Source organism: Musca autumnalis, unplaced genomic scaffold, assembly GCF_047663935.1.
Source record: "Musca autumnalis isolate F117 unplaced genomic scaffold, ASM4766393v1 scaffold_3, whole genome shotgun sequence".
Taxonomy (NCBI): domain Eukaryota; kingdom Metazoa; phylum Arthropoda; class Insecta; order Diptera; family Muscidae; genus Musca; species Musca autumnalis.
In genome coordinates this window covers 9,132,576-9,154,637 of record NW_027411866.1, presented here as the reverse complement: position 1 = coordinate 9,154,637, position 22,062 = coordinate 9,132,576, and the positions used below count along the sequence as shown (strand labels likewise).

Here is a 22,062-nt window from a genome sequence, read left to right as displayed (position 1 = left end):
TTTGTAGGTTTTTAGAATAGATGATCTGCGGAAGGTTTTTCGTAGAATAGAAATTAGAATTGCGGCGGAAGGGTCTACTGTGTAATAGAGTTCCCGAAATGGTTTTCTCTAAGATAAATGTCCTGCAGAAGGTTGTTCTAAAGAACAGAAGTCATCCAGAAGCCTTCCAAATATTTTTCTCTAGAATGACAGCGCCGCAGGAAGCTTTCCTGCGAGTTAGAAAATCTTCAGATGCCCTCCGTAGAAAAAGGCCCTGCAAAAGGTTGTTCTATATAATAGAAGTCTTCCAGAAGCATACCAATTAGTCTAATAGAAGTCCTGCGGAAAGTTTTACTGCAAGTTAGAAACTCTTCCTTAGCCTTCCGAAGCGTTGGTTATAGACTAGAAGTCCTCTCGCCGAGTATTCTCTAGAATGTATGTCCCCTAGAGGGGTATTCTGTAGAAATAAAGACCTTCGAAGTATCTTCTTAATGCGGAAAATTTTACTGTAAGTTAGTCTTAGCCTTCCGAAGCGTTTGTTCTAGAATATAGGTACTCTCGCGGAATGTTCTCTAGAATATAGGTCCCCTAGAGGGGTATTCTGTGGAAGTAAACACCTTCGAAGAGTGTTCTATAGTGCGGAAAATTTTACAGTAAGTTAGCCTTAACCTTCGGAAGGTTTGTTATAGAATAGAAGTCATCTTGCAGGGTGTTGTCTAGTATGTATGTCACCTACAAGGGTATTCTGTAGTAGTGAAAGCCTTCGAAGAGTCTTCTATAGAATATAAGCCCTCCAAAAGATCTGCTATACAATAGAATGTCCCAGAAAGTGTCTTTCCAGGAATAGTAAGTTAGGTACCTTATTGCGTATGATTGGCAGCGACACGTATACGCACCATAAGTCTAATTGTGAATATAATTTAGACGCCCTCCTCCTCAGCATGCAATGTATTTTAAAATAATTAAATTGATACTATCCCATTCACCTGGTGATACATCACAACTCCCCTTCGGCCCATAAAATGTTCACCGCGCAAACGAAAATTTTATGTGAATACAAAAATCCATTTTATAACATCGCTACCGCCAAAGCAAACAAGCAATGCCAAAGGATAGCCATAGAAACCTGTTACACGGGAATAAAATAAAGGATTGGCACATTTGCACATCGAAAGAATGGTGATGGCACACCTTAGAACAAAAAAGGATACAATGCGAAGGTGTAGCATGCAACAAGAATGTGGGGGAGGGCGGTAGTGTATCATAAATCATAAAAATATCGAAGGCAAGAAACTCAAAATGTAGAAATTTACCTGAAAAAGAAACTTGCAAGAGAAGGATGAAGGGGCAAGGAAATAACGAGAATTTAATATTAAATCCTTCACCCTTTACCCATAAAATTTACAAGTTCAAATTCTGAGTAAAGAATGTCTTCGAAGAAAGTGAAATTGAATATTGTTGCACAACTGTGTGTGAGTGTTGTGTAGTTATTCATCGAACCCTAACAACCACCATGACCATAAAATTGTCCTTTAACCTTTTCTCAGTTTACAACAAGTGTGACACTTGACAGAGATATTAAAAGGTGCAATGTTGAGTACGCTCTGAACATATCCTGTAAAACTATTTCAGCAAGAAGATAGGTGGGCTAAAGGATTTTGCTAGATAATAATGATAGTGTCAATGTACATTATTGCCTTCACTGTGAAAAACATGACAAAAAGGAAAATAGAAATATTAAAAAAAATTACAGAAAAATAAAAATTTAGAAAGAAGAGAAAATAATATGTTTTTAAATGGTAATCTGTGTCGCATAAGTAATATCAGTACGTATACGTACCGTATACATAATTGAATCACTTTATTGTGGTTTTGAAAATATAATGATTGGATTTTCTGGATTTTCGATAATGGAAATGAGATAATTGAGGTAGGATTATAACCAACTAAACGCAAGATATTACTGAAACTTCAGTTCTAAAATCGCACAGATATTAAGAATTGAAATATTGAAGAAATCTTCGAGGTTAAGAAAAACATCTGTAAAACTCGGCAATAAGTTTGACCTGCATGAAGGCCTTCTTTGTGATCTCAGTGGGCAAATCTATGGGCGAATACGTTAGGAGTACTATCGCAATGAATGAAATTGAAAACAATCTCGAAAGAATCGGTTATTGGACGCCTTTGTCTGCAAGACAATAATTATGGTAAGCCACTTTTCCATAGGTGTTTTATTAAAAATATACGAAATAGTCGTTAGGAGGTTTTAAATACGGTATATGATTCCTCTATTCTATGGATAATTCTCTTCTATTGAAGTCTCTTTCAGAAGCCTATTATTCTATAAAATATTCCTTTAACGGTCTCCTATTCTTTAGAAATCTCCTGGGAAGGCTTCCTATTTTATAGAGATATTACTACGAAGCTGAAATCTGTAAAACTCAGCAACAATTTTGGCCTGAAGTAGGCCTTCTTTGTGATCTCTGTGGGCAAATCTATGGGCGATATATTTACGAGGACTATCGCAATGAATGAAACTGAAAACACTCTCGAAAGAATCGGTTATTGAACGCCTTTGCCTGCATATATAAAATAATCTTCAGGAGGTTTTTAATACGGTGTATTATTCTTCTATTCTATGGATAACTCTTCTATAGAAGTCACATTCACAAGCCTTTTATTCTCTAAAATATCCCTTAAACGGTCTCCAATTCTTTAGAAATCTCCTCCGGAGGCTTCTTATTCTATAGAGATATTTTTATTCTCTTAAGGACTTTTGGGGCCATTTTCTCTTCTATAGAATATCTTTAAAAAGATCACATATTCCATAGAAAACCCTATCCACAGGTTTTTATTCTCAAAAATACCGTTCCACAGGTCTTTTATTTCATAGAACACCCCTCAAGAAGTTTCCTACTCCACAGAAGACTCTTCCAGGGATCTTCCATGATCTAAAAAAGTATTTTCTAGCAGACCTTTTAAGAAATTTTACATTTTATAGAAGACCACCATATTCCATAAAATACCGTATCCTGAGGCCATCTATAGAGGACCTTTTAGAGAATACCCTTACAGAGTTCTCTTTTAAAGAAGACACTTTGAGACCCCTTCCACTTTATAGAGGATCCTTCCAAAGGTCTTCTATTTCTTAGAAAACCATTCTAGAGATTTTCTATGAGATATTGATATTCTACTTTATAGAATATCCTTCCCAAGGTCTTCTATTTCTTAGAATACCCTTCCGGAGGCCTTTTTTACATAGACCCTTCCAGAGGTCTTCTACCTCATAGAAAAGTATTTTAGAGGTTTTCATTTCACAGAAGACCATTTCAAAGATCTCTTAATTTATATAAGAACCTTCCAGAGGTCTCCTATACCATAGAAGGCCCTTCTAGAAATCTTCTATTCTATGGAATAGCTTACCAGGGATCTTTTTGAGGTCTTCTGTAATAAAGACCCTTCCATATATGTTCAATATTCTAAAATAATTTTCCAGAGGTATTGAATTTTATAGAAGACTCTTCCAAAAGTCTTTCATTTCCTTGGAGACACTTCCAGAGGTCATTAATTTCAAAAAAGGCCCTTCCAAAAGTTTTAAAGTTCATAAAAGCAACTTCCAGAGGTCTTCTATTCCATAGAAGACCCTACCAGAGGTCTAATATTTAATAGAAGACGCTATCAGAGGTTTAAATTTCATAGAGTATCTTTCAAGAGGTCTTCTATTTCATAAAAGACCCTAACAGAAGTCTTATATTTTATATGAGAGCCTTGTGGAGGTCTTATATTGTAAGATAGACCCTTCCAGAGGTCGTCTATTTCATAGAAGACCTTTCAAAAGGTTTTCTACTTCATAGACGACCCTACCAGAGGCCTTCTATTTCTTGGACGACCTTTCCAGAGGTCTTCTATTTCATAGAAGACCCTGATAGAGGTTGAGGTTGTTTTATGGAAAACCCTTGCAGAGGTTGTATACTTCATAGAAGACCCTTCCAGACTTCTTCCAGTTCTTAGAACTGGACTCTTGTGGAGGTCTTCTAATTTATATGAGACTCTTGTGGAGGTCTTCTGTTCTAGAGGTCTTCTGCTTCATAGAAGACCCTTCCCGTGGTTTTCTTTTTCTTAGGAGACTTTTCCAGAGGTATTTTATTTTATAGAAACCCTTATTTTAAATTGAAAAACTGCCGAAGGAGATCTTCTATTTTATAGAAGACCTTTCCAGAGGTCTTCTACTTATTAGAAGACCCTTTTAGAGGTTTTCTATTTCATAAAAGTCCCTTACAGAGGTCTTCTATTTTTGATGAGACCTATGTGGAGGTCTTCTATTCTAAGATAGACCCTTCCAGAGGCCTTCTTTTTCATAGAAGACCCTTACAGAGGTTTTCTACTTCATAGACGAACCTGCCAGAGGTCTTCCATTTCTTGGACGACCCTTCCAGAGGTCTTCTATTTCGTAGAAGACCCTTCCAGAAGTCTTTCATTTAATAGAAGACGCTTTCAAGGATTTAAATTTCATAGAATATCTTTTCAGAGGTTTTCTATTTCATTAAAGACCCTAACAGAGGTCTTCTATTTTGTATGAGACCCTTGTGGAGGTCTTCTATTCTATTCTAAGATAGACCCTTCCAGAGGTCTTCTATTTTATAGAAGACCCTTCAAGAGGTTTTCTACTTCATAGACGACCCTACCAGAGATCTTCCATTTCTTGGACGACCCTTCCAGAGGTCTGCTATTTCATAGAATACCCTGATAGAGGCATTTTATTTTGTTTTATGGGAAACCCTTCCAGAGGTTGTATACTTTATAGAAGACCCTTCCAGACGTTTTCTACTTTATAGAAGACCATTTTAGCGGTCTTCCATTTCATAAAAGACCCTAACAGAAGTCTTCTAATTTATATGAGACCCTTGTGGAGGTCTTCTGTTCTAAGATAAACCATTCCAGAGGTCTACTGCTTCATAGAAGACCCTTCCCGTGGTCTTCTTTTTCTTAGGAGACCCTTCCAGAGGTATTTTATGTTATAGAAACCCTTACTTTAAATTTAAAACTTGCCGAAGGAGGTCTTCTATTTTATAGAAGACCCTTTCAGAGATTTTCTACTTCATATAAGCCCATTCCAGAGGGTTCTATGTTAAAGAAGATCTTCAGAAGTCTTCTACTTCATAGAAGACTCTTCTAGAGGTTTTCTATTTACTATGGAGGTCTTCTGTTCTAAGATAGACCCTTTCAGAAATCTTCTATTTTATGGAAGACCCTTCCAGAGGTTTTCTACTTCATAGAAGACCCTTCCCAAAATCTTCTATTTTATAGGAGACTTTTCCAGCGGTTTTCTACTTCATAGAAGACCCTTTTAGAAGTCTACTATTTCATCAAAGTCTCTTACAGAGGTCTTCTATTTTTGATGAAACCCATGTGGAGGTCTTCTTTTCTAAGATAGTCCCTTCCAGAGTTCTTCTATTTTATAGAAGACCCTTACCGAGGTATTATATTTTGTTTTATGGGAAACCCTTGCAGAGGTTGTATACTTCGTAGAAGACCCTTCCAGACGTCTTCCATTTCATAAAAGACCCTAACAGAAGTCTACTATTTTATATGAGACTCTTGTGGAGGTCTTCTGTTCTAAGATAGACCATTCGAGGTTTTCTGCTTAATAGAAGACCCTTCCCAAAATCTTCTATTTTATAGGAAACTTTTCCAGCGGTTTTCTACTTCATAGAAGACCCTTTTAGAGGTCTACTATTTCATCAAAGTCTCTTACAGAGGTCTTCTATTTTTGATGAAACCCATGTGGAGGCGCCACCGTGGTGCAATGGTATGCACACCCGCCTTGCACGCTGAAGGTCGTGGGTTCGATTCCCAGGACAGTCAACATCAAAATTTTCAATGGTGGGAAAATACCCCTCAGTAATGTTGGCGACATTTCCTGAGTATTGCAGCCATGTAAAAGTTCTCTACGAAGTGGTGTCTTAAGACACGCCGTTCGGACTCGGCGATAAACAGTAGGTCCCATATCATTGAGCTAATATGAATCGGGGTGCACTCATTGATATGAGAGAAGTCTCCCTTGTCCCGTATGGGATGTTTGTGGAACAGAGGTATTCTATCTTATAGAAGACTCTTATTTTAAATTGGAGACCTGCCGATGGAGGTCTTTTCTTTTATAGAAGACCCTTCCAGAGGTTTTCTGCTTTATATAAGCCCCTTCCAGAGGACTTCTATGCTAAAGAAGACCTTCAGAGGTCTTCTATGAATTACAGAGGTCTTTTATTTTATAGGAGACCCTTACAGAGGTGGAATATTTCGTAGACGACCCTACCTGGGGTCTTCCATTTCTTAGAAGACCTTTCCAGAGGTTTTCTATTCTATACAAGGCCCTTCCAGATTTCTTCTATTTTATAGAAGACCCTTTCGGAGGTATTCTATTTTATGGGAGACCGTTTCAGATGTCTTCTATTTCATAGAAGACTCTTCCAGAAGTCTTCTAGTTCCTAAAATAATCGTCCAGAGGTCTTTTATTTCATAAAAGACTCTTTCAACGGCCTTAAAGTTCATAAAATATGCTTCCGGAGGTCTTCTATTCCCAAGAATACTATTCCACAGGTCTTCATTTAATAGAAGACGCTTTCAGATATCTTCAATTCATAGAAGACTCTTACAGCGGTTTAAATTTCATAGGATATCATTTCAGAGATCATCTATATCATAAAAGACTCTTCAAGAGGACTTCTGTTCCATAGAAGACCCTTGTAGAGGTCTTCTATTCTCTAAACGACACTTCCAGAGGACTTCTATTTCATATGAGACCCTTTCATTGGGTCTGCTGTTGTTGTTGTTGTAACAGTGTTTATTATTATGTTTGTGTGTTCGTTCTTCTGTTCAATCTGGCTCTGGGTCCCTTTCCAGTTCCAGGAAGTGCCTGCTTCGATGGGATGTAACCACAGATCCACTGGAGTTAGATGAGTAAGTTTCGGGGCAGTTGCAAATGTGTTTGGTGTCGTGCGGGCCCATGCCGTAGATTCTTCAAGAGGTCTCCTTCAAGAGGTTTCCTATTCCATAGAAGAAGCTTGCAGAGGTCTTCTTCCCTTCCAGGGTACTGCTTTTCTATAGAAGCCCCTTTCAGAAATACTAAGACCCTTTTAGGGGGTTTCTATTCTATAGAAGACCCTTCAATAGGTCTTTTACTTTTTATAAGAAGCTTCCTGAGGTCTTTTATTTCATGGAAGACGCTTCCAGAAGTCTTCAGTTCATTAAAGAACCTTCCAGAAGTATTTTATACCATGGAAGACCCTTCTAGAAGTCTTCTATTCTATGGAAGACCTTACCGGGGATCTTCCATTCTCTGTAATGCTCCTCCAAAGGTCCTCTATATGGAAGATCCCTCAATATATCTTTTATTTTCTAAAATAACTTTCCAGAGGTTTTTATTCTCTTAAAGACCCATCCAAAGGTCTTTGTATTTCATAGAGGACTCTTCCAGATGTCTTCCATTTTCTGGAGGTCTTCCATCTTCCAGAGGTCCTTTCTAACGTCTTCCATTTCATAAAATACCCTTCCAGAAGTCTTCTATTCTATGGAAGACCTTACCGGGGATCTTCCATTTTCTGTAATACCCTTCCAGACGTCTTCTGTATAGAAGACCCTTCCACTTATCTTCTATGTTCTAAAATAACCTTCCAGAAGCATTCCAGCCTCTATAGGACTCTTCCAGATGTCTTCCAATTAATAGAAGTCCCTTTCAAGGTCTTCTATTTCAAAGAAGACTCTCCCAGTTGCCTTTCATTCCATAGAAGACAATTTCAAAGACCCTTCCATAGGTCGTAATTTTCATAGAAAATACTTCCGGAGGTCTTCTAATCCATAGAATAATCTTCCAGGAGTCTTCTTTTCTATAGAAGAACCTTTCATAGGTATTAAGACCCCTTTAGAAAACGCTTCTAGAGATCGCCTAAACTATAGAGATCTATTCTATGGAAGCCCTTCCAGAGTTCTATCTATGGAATACCCTTCCAGAGTTCTTTTATTCTATAGAACACCCTTCCAGAGGACTTCTACTCTATAGAATACCTTCTCGAGGTATTTTGTTCCATGGAAGATCCTTCCAGAGATCTTCTATTCTATAGAAGACTTTTCCGGAGTTTGTCAATTCTATAGAAGAAGCTTCCAGACTTATTCTCCTATGTTTGGGACTTTTCTAGAGGTCATACTTCAGAGGACTTCTACTCTATAGAAGATCCTTCCCGAGGTATTTTGTTCCATGGAAGATCCTTCCAGAGATCTTCTACTTTATAGAATATTTTTCCGGAGTTCTTCTATTCTATAGAAGAAGCTTCCAGACTTATTCTATTATGTTTGGGACTTTTCTAGAGGTCATACTTCAGAAGGAGGCCCTCCAATGGCCATTTAAATCTGTAAAAGACCTCTCAATTTCTACAATGTAGATGATTGGCGCTTCCAAGAAATACTCTTTAAAAAATCAACTCTTGCAGATCCACGTGTGGAACGATTATGATTCTGTTGGGCTACATACCAACTCTTCCCGTTTTTTTAAATTTCTTTTGTTGTCTTCGAAGGCAAGGCCCGCAATGAGCGCATAATTTTGTGCATAATTACCAATGACAATTGTTGTTGTTGCTGCTGTGTTTGGTGCTTTGGAGCTAATGAAAACAAAATGGGGAATAAAATAATTAACACGAAATTCCCACTTAAGGGAGACATCATAACAAAAAAAGCCCAAAGGATGGATGATGACAAGAGGCACACTCATACAATGACAAGAAACAGGCTTAGGTTAATTCATTTGCAGAGGGAATGTTACAGAGTTTAGATTGAGAGGCGATTGACTGGTGGTTTACAGAGCGCGAGAGAGAGTGCTGTGAGTTAGAAATTGTGGGTTTATTTCTGTTGCGGCGAATTCAATGTTTGTCTTTGTTGTGGTAGTTGTGATGCGTATGAATGAAATTTGATGTCATACTTTGGCGAGAAGAGAGAGACAAACTTTTTTTCGTTTCTTGGTATTGTGTGTGGAATTGAGTAGATAGATTTTTACCATGACGTTTGCCTTTTGGTTATGTTTTAGTGTTTGACATGAACGGTTGGTGGCTCCTTTATGACCAAAGTAATATACAAAAGAAAATATATTATTTTATAATTTTAATGATAAAAAGTGTTAAAATAATTAAAGAAAATAAATAGAAAATTAGAGAAAAATAATTTAATTATTTTAAGACAGTGCCTTTTTTAAAGAAATAAAAGAAAACAAGAAGTGAAAATTAAAAGGAAAACCATTGATAATATAATTTGAGCAAGAAAAAATATATGTGTTTGTATTCGTGTGCATAACAAAAACAACAACTATTTGAAGCGTTACAGAAAAAAAGTTTAACCTCATTTTTCGTGCTGCCAATAAAAAAATACGAAAATTGTTTCAAAGGACCTTTGGGCAAATGCGGGCAAAAGAAAAATGTGATTCATATGGAGAAGCAATGCCAAAAAGAAAAACTAAAACAAATTAAATAAAGTGAAAAATAATAAATACAAATAATAATAAGATGATTTAAAATATTAATAAAACATTTGTGAAAGTGAAAGAAAATTTTAAAAAATTCTTCTCTTGGAAATGTTATATAATAAAAAAAATAAAATTATTGTGTTAGTGAAACACAAAATGTTAAAAAATATGTTTGCCATTTAACAAAGGAATTAATTGCAATTGTGTTTTTTTAGTGTAAAATGTGTGTATGTGTGTGTGACAAAAATAATGTTGGTGTGTTAACAAAATAATTTTTATTTGTATTTTTTATAGCATTAAAGAAGTGCTTATAAACTAAGAAGAAAAAAATTATAAAAAACAAAAAACAGAATTTCCCAAAAAACAAAATAAGAAAAAAAAAACACCAAAAGCTATTACATATTTATTTAATAACAACAAAAAAAACCCCAAAACAAAAATTTAATAAAAACTAAAAACAAAATTTCATCATCAGCAAATATAAGAAAAAAATAACACCAAACAACATCCTACCCCCCTCAAAAAATTTTTTGGTAACCTCATAAAACCAAACAGCAGCAACTTTAAAACGCACCAAGTAAAAAAAAAGCTAACAACTCCCAGGATAATTAAACAAAAGGCCAACTTCTTTTCGACCCCAGACGCAGCCCAGTAAAAGTATAGAAAACTAAATAGAACAAGGAAATAAAGGAACAAAAGCAACTAACAATCGATAGATATCGATTAACAGTAAGTAATTTTTTTATTCCATAAAGAAAAAAATAAAATGAAAACTTAAAATTAAGGAGTTTTCTTTATTGCATATATAGTACATTTTACACTTACACACATACATATATCCTCAAAAACACACACTAACACAGCCATTATGAGGAAAATTTTCGCACAGAAAACTTTGTCACTTTCCTTATATGGAGTTATAATAAATATTATTAAAAGAAAGGAGAGGGAAGGAGAAGAGAGAGAGGGAGAAAGGCTGCTTAACAGCCAAAAGGAGAGTTTGAACTCTCTTTGACACATATTTTATTTCTCCATAATATGGAGTTCTACATAATACGGAGTTATAACACTTGTTATTAAAGAGATTTTGCAGATGTTACAAGCGTATAACAGACTTTAAAAGAGTTGAAGGCTCAACATATACACTCTTTGTTAATTAATTTTTCTTATAAGGACTTTCGACATGTGCAATTGAACAGAGAGTTGGAATATAACAGAAACAAGAAACAAAAAGTGAATCTTAACACTCTTTGGCAATGAAAAATTTGGTTTGAGGAGTTGTAAAAGATTTTATCACGAAGAGACTCCACTCTCTTTGCAGTTGCGAATAGAGTTATGTTAGAGTGATAAGAGTTATAATACTGGGATACTAAGAGAGCAATTAGTGTGGCTGCACACAGTGTGAACTGTAATGAAGAGTACCATTCTAAAACTGTTATACACCAGGAATGCTTGGGAAATTCGAGTTTATTTTTATTAGTTTATTCTTGCCATTGGCAAACAACGGAGAAAAGAAGTAGAAAATACGTGACAGTTATTGTCAAGAATGTGTATGGTGATATACACGGTTGTTATACGCCTTTTGTGACACTTAAATATATCTTATATGTGCTGTGTATAACAGTTATATGATTCTTTCCAGTGAATAAAAATGTCTTCGTAGAAATTAAAGCGAATTCAATGTAGATGACATGCTATGTTATTAACATTACTAAATTATTAATGTTAATGTTATTAAAATATATGTACAAATTCTTTGTAGGACATTTAGAAGTTGGTTTCTTTTATAACAATGATAACATATGTAAGTTGAGATAATTTGTTTTATATATTTTGTATAAATTAATGGCCTAGTTCTCTCAGAAATTACAACCAAACTTCTTATTTTCTAAAAAAATCGATTTAACAAGAGTTTGGTAGTAGTTCAAACAAATTTAGTTTTGAATAGTCTAGAAAAAAGGCTATACGTTTATTTTAAATTTTTAAAATATTCAAAACCGCTAATTTCAATAGAGTTTATTTAGAAAAGTGCTCAATAAAATGAAAATTAACGACTTGAAAATTTTGCCTATTAGGCGAAGATCATTTTTAATATTATTTTTTTTTGGAAAATTAATTTGATTTCCGAAAATTTAAATACAGTGGAATTTCCGATAATTCGTCCCCCATTATATAATTGTTCTACAAACATCCCATAAGGGACAAGGGAGACTTCTCTCTGCACCCCGATTAATATTAGCTCAATGATATGGGACCTACAGTTTATTGCCGGGTCCGAACGGCGTGTCTAAGCCATCACTTTTGTAGAGAAGTTTTACATGGCTGAAATACTCAGGAAATGTCGCCAACATTACTGAGGGGTATATTGTCACCGTTGAAAAATGTTTTGATGTTGCCTGACGACCCTATGTGTGCAAGGCGGGTGTGCATACCATTGCACCACGGTGGCACCCATTCGTCTCCCATTAAGAAACTGAATATTCTAAACCTGATAAATAAAAAAAGCCGCTAATAGGTAAAAGAAGCGGTCCCTTGGATTATAAATTATGCATTCTAATACTATTTTGTAAAAATTTGATTAGTTTGTAGGGATTTAAGAATCGTCCCGTAAGATATGAAAACGGTTATACAAAAAAAAAAAAAAAAAAAAAAAAACAAAGTCGTCCTGTCCAATAGAGTCTTATACTCTTGTGCCAGACACTGAAAATAACACATGCAAATATTTTAGCTTTTAGGGGAGAGAGGATGTGAAGGAGCTCCCGTTCTCCCTTCTTACCAGCTCAAACCATTTTCATGAAAATTTTCATATTCTGGCACAAGAGATACCAAACAATTGAAAAGAGGTACAATATATACAAATTTGAAACAAAAACTATTTCCCAGGATCAATAGCGACGAGAAATGGGAAAACCTATGCAGTACGATTCCATTTATCGCCGAGTTTGACGCGGCTGAAATATAGTACTTAGCAAATGTGGTAGATCTATCTATTGTAGAAGACCTTAAAAATCCTTCAGTATTCTAGAAAAGACCTAAGAAGAATTTAAAAGGTCTTCTGTATTCTAGGGATGACCTTAAAAGGTATTTTGTCTGCTATAGAAGGCTTATAAAGGTCTTCTGTCTACTAGAGAATACCTTGAAGACCTTCTGCTTACAATAGAAGGTCCTAAAAGTGCTCCTCTGTACTTAAGAAATCCTTAAAAAATCTTCTCTTTACTAGAGAACAGTTTAAAAGGTCTTCTGTCTACTATTGAAGGCCTTAAATGGTCTTCTGTGTACTATAGAAGACCTTAAAATTTCTTCTAGAGAAGACCTTAAAAAGTCTTCTATATACCAGAAAATATCTTAAAAAGTCTTCTGTTTATTAAGAAGTCCTTAAAAGGTCTTTTCTAAAAGTTACCTAAGACTTTAAAAAGTCATCTGTCTCTCTGCTAGAGAAGACCTTAAAAAGTTTCCTGTCTGGTATAGAAGGCCTTAAAAAATCTTCTCTGTATTAAGGAAGACTTTAAAAACTTCTGTCCATCAGAAAATACCTTAAGAGGTCTTCGGTCTATTAATGAAGGCTTTGGAAAGTCTTCTGTCTACTAAAGAAGGCCTTAGAAGATCTTTTGTTTGCTATAGAAGAGTTTAAAAGGTCTTCTGTCTGCTATAGAAGGCCCTAAATGATCTTCTGTCTACTAGAAAATATAAAAGGTCTCTGTTATGAAGACCTTAAAAAGTTTCCTGTGTGCTATAGAAGGCCTTAAAAGGTCTTCGGTCTACTGGAGAATACCTTGGAAATTGTTATGTCTATTAAAGAAGACCTTAAAAGTTCTTCTCTCTGCTAGAGAACACCTTAAAATGTTTCCTGTCTGCTATAGAAGGCCTATAGAAGGCCTCTCTACTACGGAAGACTTTAAAAAGTCTTCTGTATACTAGAAAATATCTTAAGAGGTATTCTCTCTGCTATAGATGGCTTTAAAAGGTCTTCTGTCTACTAGAGAATACCTTGAAGACCTTCTGTTTACAAAAGCAGGTCTTAAAAGTTCTCCTCTGTACTTAAGAAAACCTTAAAAATCTTTTGTTTAATAGAGAATAGTTTAAAAGGTCTTCTGTCTACTATTGAAGGCCTTAAGTGGTCTTCTATGTACTATATAATACGTCTGTCTACTAGAGAAGACCTTAAAAAGTCTTCTATATACCAGAAAATATCTTAAAAAGTCTTCTGTCTTTTAGAGAACACCTTAAAAAGTTTCCTGTCTGCTATAGAAAGCCTTAAAAGGTCTTCTCTGTACTAAGGAAGACTTTAAAAAGTCTTCTGTCTCTCTGCTAGAGAAGACCTTAAAACGTTTCCTGTCTGCTACCGAAGGCCTTAAAAAATCTTCTCTGCACTAAGGAAGACTTTAAAAAGTGTTCTGTCTACTAGAAAATACATGCCTTAAAATATGTTCTGTCTATTATAGAGGGCATTGGAAGGTGTTCTGTTTACTAGAGAAGGCCTTAGAGGATTTTTTGTTTGCTATAGAAGAGTTTAAAAGGTCTTCTGTCTACTAAAGAATACCTAAAATGGTCTTCTGTCTACTATAGAAGGCTCTAAATGATCTTCTGTCTACTAGAAAATATAACAGGTCTCTGCTAGAGAAGACCTTAAAAGTTTCCTGTGTGCTATAGAAGGCCTTGAAAGATCTTCTCTGTACTAAGGAAGACTTTAAAAAGTCTTCTGAATACCTTAAGAGGTATTCTGTCGATTGAAGAAGGTTTTAGAAGGTCTTCTGTCTACCAGAGAAGGCCTTAGAATATCTTTTGTTTGCTATTGAAAGGTTTAAAAGGTCTTCTGTCCACCAGAGAATACCTTCAAATATTTTCCGTCTACTAGAGAATACATTAAATGGTCTTCAGTCTACTATAGGAGGCCTTAAATGATGCTAGAGAAGACCTTAAAAAGTTTCCTGTCTGCTATAGAAGGCCCTAAAAGCTCTTCTCTGTACTAAGAAAGACTTTAAAAAGTCTTCTGTCTACTAGGCAATACCGTAATAAGTCTCCTGTCTATTAAAGAAGACTTTAAAAAGTATTCTGTCTATTGAAGAAGACCTTAAAAGGCCTTCTGTCTATTAAAGAAGACTTTAAAAGGTCTTCGGTCTACTAGAGAATACCTTGAAAGTTCTTATGTATATTAAAGAAGGCCTTAAAAGGTGTTCTCTGATCTAAGTAAGACTTTAAAAAGTCTTCTGTCTACTAGAAATTACCTTAAGAGGTCCTCTGTCTACTAGAGAAGGCCTTAGAATGTCTTCTGTTAGCTAAAGAAGGGTTTAAAAAGGTATTCTGTCTACAAGAGAATACCTTCAAGGATCTCCCGCCTACTAGAAAATAACTGAAAAGGTCTTCTACCTACTATAGAAGGTCTTAAATGATCTTCCGTCTAGTAGAGAAGACCTTAAAAGGTCTCTGCTAGAGAAGACCTTAGAAAGCTTCCTGCTATAGAAGGCCTTAAAAGCTCTTTTCTGTACGTAGGAAGACTTTAAAAAGTCGTCTGTCTACTACACATTACCTTAATAGGTCTTCTGTCTATTAAAGAAGGCTGTGGAAGATCTTCTGTCTACCAGAGAAGACTTTAGAAGATCTTCTGTTTGCTATAGAAGGGTTTAAAAGGTATTCTGCCTACAAGAGAATAGTTTAAAATTCCTTCGGACTGTCAAAAAACACCTTAAAAGTTCTTCTGTGTACCAAGGAAGTCCTTAAACGATTTTCTGTCTATTTTAGAAGACTTTAGAAGGCCTTAAAAGGTCTTCTATGTACTAAGGCATACTTTAAAATATCTTGTGATCTTTCGTCTACTATAGAAGTCTTAAAAGGTCTCTGCTAGAGAAGACCTTAGAAAGTTTCCTGTCTGCTAAAGAATACCTTAAAAGTCTTTTCTGTACTAAGGAAGACTTTAAAAAGTCGTCTGTATACTAGAAAATAACTTAAGAGATCTTCTGTCTATTGAAGAAGGCTTTGGAAAGTTCTCTGCCTACTAGAGAAGACCTTAGAAGATCTTTTTTTCTATAGAATACTTTAAACGGTCTTCTGTCTACTAGAGAATACGTTGAAAATTCTTATGTCTATTAAAGAAGACCTTGAAAGGTCTTCTCTCTGCTAAAAAAGACCTTAAAAAGTTTCCTGTCTTCTGTTTACTAGAGAATACCTTAAAAGGGCTTCTGTCTATTAAAGAAAACCTTAAAAGATCTTCGGTCTACTAGAGAATACCTTGAAAGTTTTTATGTCTATTAAAGAAGACCTCAAAAGGTCGTCTCTCTGCTAGAGAAGACCTTAAAAAGTTTCCTGTCTGCTAAGGAAGGCCTTAAAAGGTCTTCTCTGAACTAAGGAAGACATAAAAAAGTCGTCTGTATACTAGAGAATACCTTAAAAGGACTTCTGTCTATTAAAGAAAACCTTAAAAGGTCTTCTGTCTACTAGAAAAGGTCTTAGAATGTCTTCTGTTAGCTAAAGAAGGGTTTAAAAAGGTCTTCTGTCTACAAGAGAATACCTTCAAGGATCTTCCGCCTACTAGAAAATAGCTGAAAAGGTCTTCTACCTACTATAGAAGGTCTTAAATGATCTTCCGTCTAGTAGAGAAGACCTTAAAAGGTCTCTGCTAGAGAAGACCTTAGAAAGCTTCCTGCTATAGAAGGCCTTAATAGGTCTTCTGTCTATTAAAGAAGGCTGTGGAAGATCTTCTGTCTACCAGAGAAGACTTTAGAAGGTCTTCTGTTTGCTATAGAAGGGTTTAAAAGGTCTTCTGCCTACAAGAGAATAGTTTAAAATTCCTTCGGACTGTTAAAAAACACCTTAAAAGTTCTTCTGTGTACCAAGGAAAAATCTGAACCAAAGTTTTTAGGAATCTATGTAAAACTAGATATAGAATTAATATTTTAAAATAAATAAATAAAAAAATATTTAGCTTAGTTGAAAAAATTGTGTAAATTGCACATCGCAAAAATCTATTCGGGGGGAATTGGGCCCTGTTGGTCAAATACTACCCATGAAGTTGTGTTTAATGCCAAATAATCGAATCTGTTCAACTGTCCCCTTGAAGTCTCCATTATCTCTTCTGGCATTTCTATGGAACAATTATTATATTATTATGTTAAAATGTTTTATTTCTTAAGGCCCCCACTCATTAGTCAGTCTGACTGCCAGCATTTATGGTAGTATGTGTAAATTTTTGAAATTTTGAGAATGTATGTGTGAGTTTTCCAAGACTGATGAAAATCAAAATAGTTTTGATTTCAAAATGAACCCCCATCAGTCTAGGTGAATTGTGTTTATTTTCAAATTGTCAATAAATAATTTTGAAAAACAGAAAATAATGTTGGTGTTGGAACACAAAAAACGTAGAATTCATTCATTTTTGAAGGAGAAATTCAAGATTTTTAGACTTGACTGATGGTTCGTGCTACACACTTGTCAGTCACACATACAGAAAGGGTTCATCGGACTGACGGCACAAACTGATAAATGAGTGGGGGCCTTTACAATTGGTACCGAAGAGCGTATGATTGTTATTAATTACTGGATACTTTTAGGAAAACACTGATAACTCAAGAAATAGAAGAAAGGCTTTTAGAGAAATTCAGGTTTCAAAACATATGACACCGGGGCATACAATGCAAAAGTATACACATAAAGTTTATTATTAATATTTTGCTATGGCAAAGAAATTCTGTGAAAATAAATCGTAAACATATATTTGTGACAATTCGCCTTTATAATTCAAAAATTTGTTATTTAATAATTAAGTGAAGTTGTAATAGCTGCCAAAGAATCGAATCTGTTCAAAAGTTCCAAAGATTCTATGGAAAATCATACTTATAATCTATTTGTTTAATTGGTACCATTGTGCGTATGATTGTTATTAATTACAGGGTGGTTTTACAGAAATCCCTATATCTCGGGAACTAAAAAAGCGATTTAAAAAAGAAAAACAGTTTTCGAAGACTAAAGCCTAAGAGCATCAACTGATTACTCAAGTTAACAAACTGTCAATGTATAATGTTTCTTTTCTTTGGACAACAGCTTTGATAGACTTCCAAAGACTACTGAGAGTTCATTTGGGAGCAGGATCTTCTTCATTTTAAGGACTTCCATCAAAGTTTTAATGTTTCCCTTTCCCGTAGCATGGTAGGTATTTTCAAAGATTTGGATCGAGTGGTATAATGACAACCACACTCGCCTGAATGCTACGGTTCGACTCCCAGGCCAGACAACATTAAATTTTGAACAGAGTCAAAAATGCCCTTTAGCTTATGCATAGTTTCCTATGTCCCAATTTACATTGGGCGAGTTTACTTGCGGCAATTGTCATTTTGTAGGAGAGAGAGGTGAGGCATATGGTAACCCTTTGTCTCTCAGCACCCTCTCTCACCTACAAACTGACAATTGCCGCAAGTAAACTCGCCTAATGTAAATTGGGACTATCCATTATTGGGAATTAGGGATTTTCCCATTCAAAAGGTTCACTTTACAGTTTTGAGCATCAACTTTAACCTTTGGAAAAAATGTTTATCTTTAATCTAAACCACATTTTTAGTTTCATTACAAAAATTAGGCCAGTTCTAGAAGTTTTCCGCATACATTTCAATATTAATGGTTTAGTATTCATATCTCCTTATTTGTGGTTTAAAGGAAAAAACAAAACCACACGAATATGAAAAATCGCTTATTCAACAATCTCTGGGAACACATGTTTCCTTTGCAAGACACATACACATTTTCGCACACAAAATAACTTGGTAAGACATTACAATTACACATGTGTGTGTTTGTGTACCCTGTTACAGTTACACATTGTGCGTATGTTTGAAATTGGTACTTGGCCAATGTGTTTTTCATTTAAATTTTCTTCAATTCAAGTTGAAGGGAATACAACAACAACAATATCACAATATGTGGTATTCTAACATTTTCTCATCTCACATATCACAACATCTCTCATTTGAAACATGAGTGAGAGGAAGAGAATAGTATCGAAGATTCTTTTTGTGCGCACTGAGCATCTCGGGGCTGCTGCTGTAATATTTTCTGACAGTTGTGTTATGAATTAAAATGTGAAAAGGAAACAGGCAACAAGAACATCTAGTGAGCAAAACTTAACGAAACTTATGGCCAAGTGAATACAGGAAACGAACTTTTAAAATGAAATCTGAAAACAAAAACCCGGAGACAAGAGAATCATCGTTAACGAAATGTCAGTGATAAAGAAAAGAAATGAGAGAAGAATAAAGGTGTGAAAAGGTAATAAAAGAAAACTAGAGATGACAGGTCAAGGAAAGGGGAAGGGGAGGTGTATCACTGTGATATAAAATGTTTTTACATTTCATTTCAATATTAAAAGAAATCTCAAAACTATGTGTTAAATTAAATGTGCCGTACAGGTTTATACTTTTGAAAACGGAAAAACAGTGCGAAACTTAGAACTGAGAAAATTGCCAAGGTTGACGCCCGAACAAAATTTTTAAAATGTTTCTCTAAGACGATTCGAATTGAAATTCCTTCGAATTATTACCAAACTCTTGTTATTGTAGACAATTTTTGTTTGACTGAAAACAATTGATCTGTTTCAGAATCACAAACAAAATTATTAAAATGTTTCTCTAAGACGATTCGAATTCAAATTCCTTCGAATTATTACCAAACTCTTGTTCTCTGTTCCAGAATCTGCAAGAGTCTATTATTTTTGAAATTTTGACAATTTTAAGAAAATACCAGACCAGTTATTCTTACTATGATTTATCAAGGAATCCTTAGGACTTTAAAAAAAAAAAACATTTTTTTAATCTAAGTGAACATTTGAATATGTGAAAAATAACATACTTTAAAGCCCTGCACGTACCTTTATGTTGACTGTGTATTGTAATGTCTTACGTTCTAAAATCAATTTTCCTTTTTAAAATCGGGCTATTAGATCCGGAATTAAAGCGGTTTTGTTTAAACTAGCCACTAAATAATAACAATCATACGCTCTACTGTACCCTCTGAAGGAAATAGATTCAACCTTTGATATAGCATGGAATCTGTCGTACTTTTGAATAGATTCGATTATTTGAGATCTAACACAATTTCAGACGCCTGAATACAGGGAAATTGTTTGCCCAAAAAAGAGTAATTCTCAAAAAAAAAATAGTTTTACGATTTATAATTTACAGAATTTCTTCAAATTAGCAAATAATTTTTAGAAAGGAGTGCAAGTAAATAAGTTTGTACTGAATCTGATTGTGCCTGTTGTCTTACTTTCTGAAATCGAATTACAATTTCAAATTGACACTTTAGGTTTGGGAGTTATAGGAGCAAATTCTCAAAAATATATTTTCGAGGATCTAAAATTTACAGAATTTCTTCAAGGTAGCTATGAATTTTGTAAAGAAGGGTACGTTTCTTAGATATTGATTAGATGCCCTGATATCTTACCTTATAAAATTTAATTTTCATTTTAAAATCGCCCCTTTCGTTTCAGAATTATAGCCAATTTTGTGAAACTGTCCAATAATTAATAACAAAATTTCTTTTGGAGATGAAAGCCCTTGGTGAGTGTACTGAGAACCCAAAAGGAAATTTTCACCATAGGTCAAGTTTCCGATATATTGCGTGATTAATGGTTTAATTTTGGCCCCTTAATATGTGAACAAATAGCTTTATATCTCTCTAAAGCGTTATTGTAGCTTCATTTTGACATTACATGTCTTCAGTCAAATCGAATGATGAATCTTTTTGTAGAATATTTCATCCCTCTAACTCAATTCCTTTCATGTCCTTTTCGTCCTTTATTTTTTGAACCGTAGTAAAAGTACCACAAGACGAGATTTTACAGCATCCAAATATTCTACAAAAATATTGTTCAGAAGATTTTAGGTACGGTTCTCATTGATGACCAATCGATATTTCCCCGTTTTCATGGTCCTTTTTGACATTTTACCGGTTTTTGTTCAGAAAACTATGTTTTGTTTTTATGTATATTCGTTATTGAAATACTGAAATACTTACCATAAAAAGCTCTTGTAATGACGAACACGTTAATAACAAATTTTATTGGAGGAAAGATCCGGTATCTAAATTTTTGAACCGGATATTCTGATATTAAAACCGATTTTGGAACCGGTTTTAAGTATCCGATTAACCGTATGTGTATATCATTAGAAAGCTAATAAAATGGTCAATCAAATGACAGCAAGTAGCTGATTACAACTTTGTTGGTTACGAAGCTAGAACAAAAAAACCGCGTTCTTAAACCGATTTTGATGTAAAATATCACTGGGTTCTTTTTGGCGATGAAAGTCGAAGATAATATTATAAATCTGGAAAGGCATTTATGTCATAGGTCAAACTTCTGAGTTATGGCGAGATGAATTTGTGTTATGTTGTTGTTTTTTATCATGCACTTAAAGTTCATCAAGAACGAATTAATTTCGCCATAACTCATTTTTTCATTTTTCCATAGCGCAGAATTACAAAATGTTCTATTTCTTATTTTTCCTACATTTTATCCAAAACTATGTTTGTTGTTTTGTTCAATATTTATTTTGAAAAGCTTCGTAACCAACAAAGTTGTAATCAGCTACTTGCCGTCATTTGATTCACCATTTTATTAGCTTTCTAATGATATACATATTCGGTTTATCGGTTACTTAAAACCGGTTCCGAAATCGGTTTTAATATCAGAATATCCGGTTCAAAAATTTAGATAGCCGGATCTTTCCTCCAATAAAATTTGTTATTAACGTGTTCGTCATTACAAGTTCTATTTATGGTAAGTATTTCAGTATTTCAATAACGAATATACATAAAAACAAAACATAGTTTTCTGAACAAAAACCGGTAAAATGTCAAAAAGGACCATGAAAACGGGGAAATATCGATTGTTCATCAATGAGAACCGTACCTAAAATCTTCTGAACAACATTTTTGTAGAATATTTGGATGCTGTAAAATCTCGCCTTGTGGTACTTTTACTACGGCTCAAAAAATAAAGTATGAAAAGGACATGAAAGGAATTGAGTTAGAGGAATGAAATATTCTACAAAAAGATTCACCATTCGATTTGACAGAAGACATGTAATGTCAAAATAAAGCTACAATAACGCTTTAGAGAGATATAAAGCTATTTGATCACAAATTAAGGGGCCAAAATTAAACCATTAATCACGCAATATCTCGGAAACTTGACCTATGGCGAAAATTCCCTTTTGGGTTTTCAGTACACTCACCAAGGGCTTTCATCTCCAAAAGAAATTTTCCACCCACTGACTTTGAGTTCCATTTTGTAGCACAGTGTCGTTTATCGATATTTTCCGAAAAATGTGCACCTTCTCGAGGCCATAACTACCTGAAGGAGCGTTCCAATGCTTTTGCGACGTACTAGAGAGTTATTTATAATTGTCTTGTCTACAATTTTTGTCTTTGTATTAGATCGAAAATCTCATTGGTTTGGTTGTTATATTCCAAAATATTCAAAAATCCTTGAAAAAACACTTCAAGTCAAAATCCGGGTTCTCGATTTTCACCGTAGACATATGGTCTAGTTGACTTTTTTGCTCAGTACAATCCCAAGAATCAGAAACTCCAGG

General features: G+C 34.7%; 1 protein-coding gene across 50 annotated transcripts in view; it reads left to right on the top strand.

The window, feature by feature from the left end:
- para (sodium voltage-gated channel paralytic) overlaps positions 1 to 22,062 on the top strand; it is a 329,221-nt gene that overhangs the window by 36,861 nt on the left and 270,298 nt on the right. For 33 of the 50 annotated variants that reach the window (XM_073974107.1, XM_073974091.1, XM_073974097.1 and 30 more), the window contains exons 1-2: positions 9,015 to 9,091; positions 9,779 to 10,213. The gene's annotated coding sequence lies outside the window, so the exon portion shown is untranslated. Of the gene's footprint in view, positions 1 to 8,997; positions 9,092 to 9,778; positions 10,214 to 22,062 lie in introns of those variants that run through there. The other 17 variants (XM_073974080.1, XM_073974083.1, XM_073974066.1 and 14 more) reach the window with 2 other exon arrangements.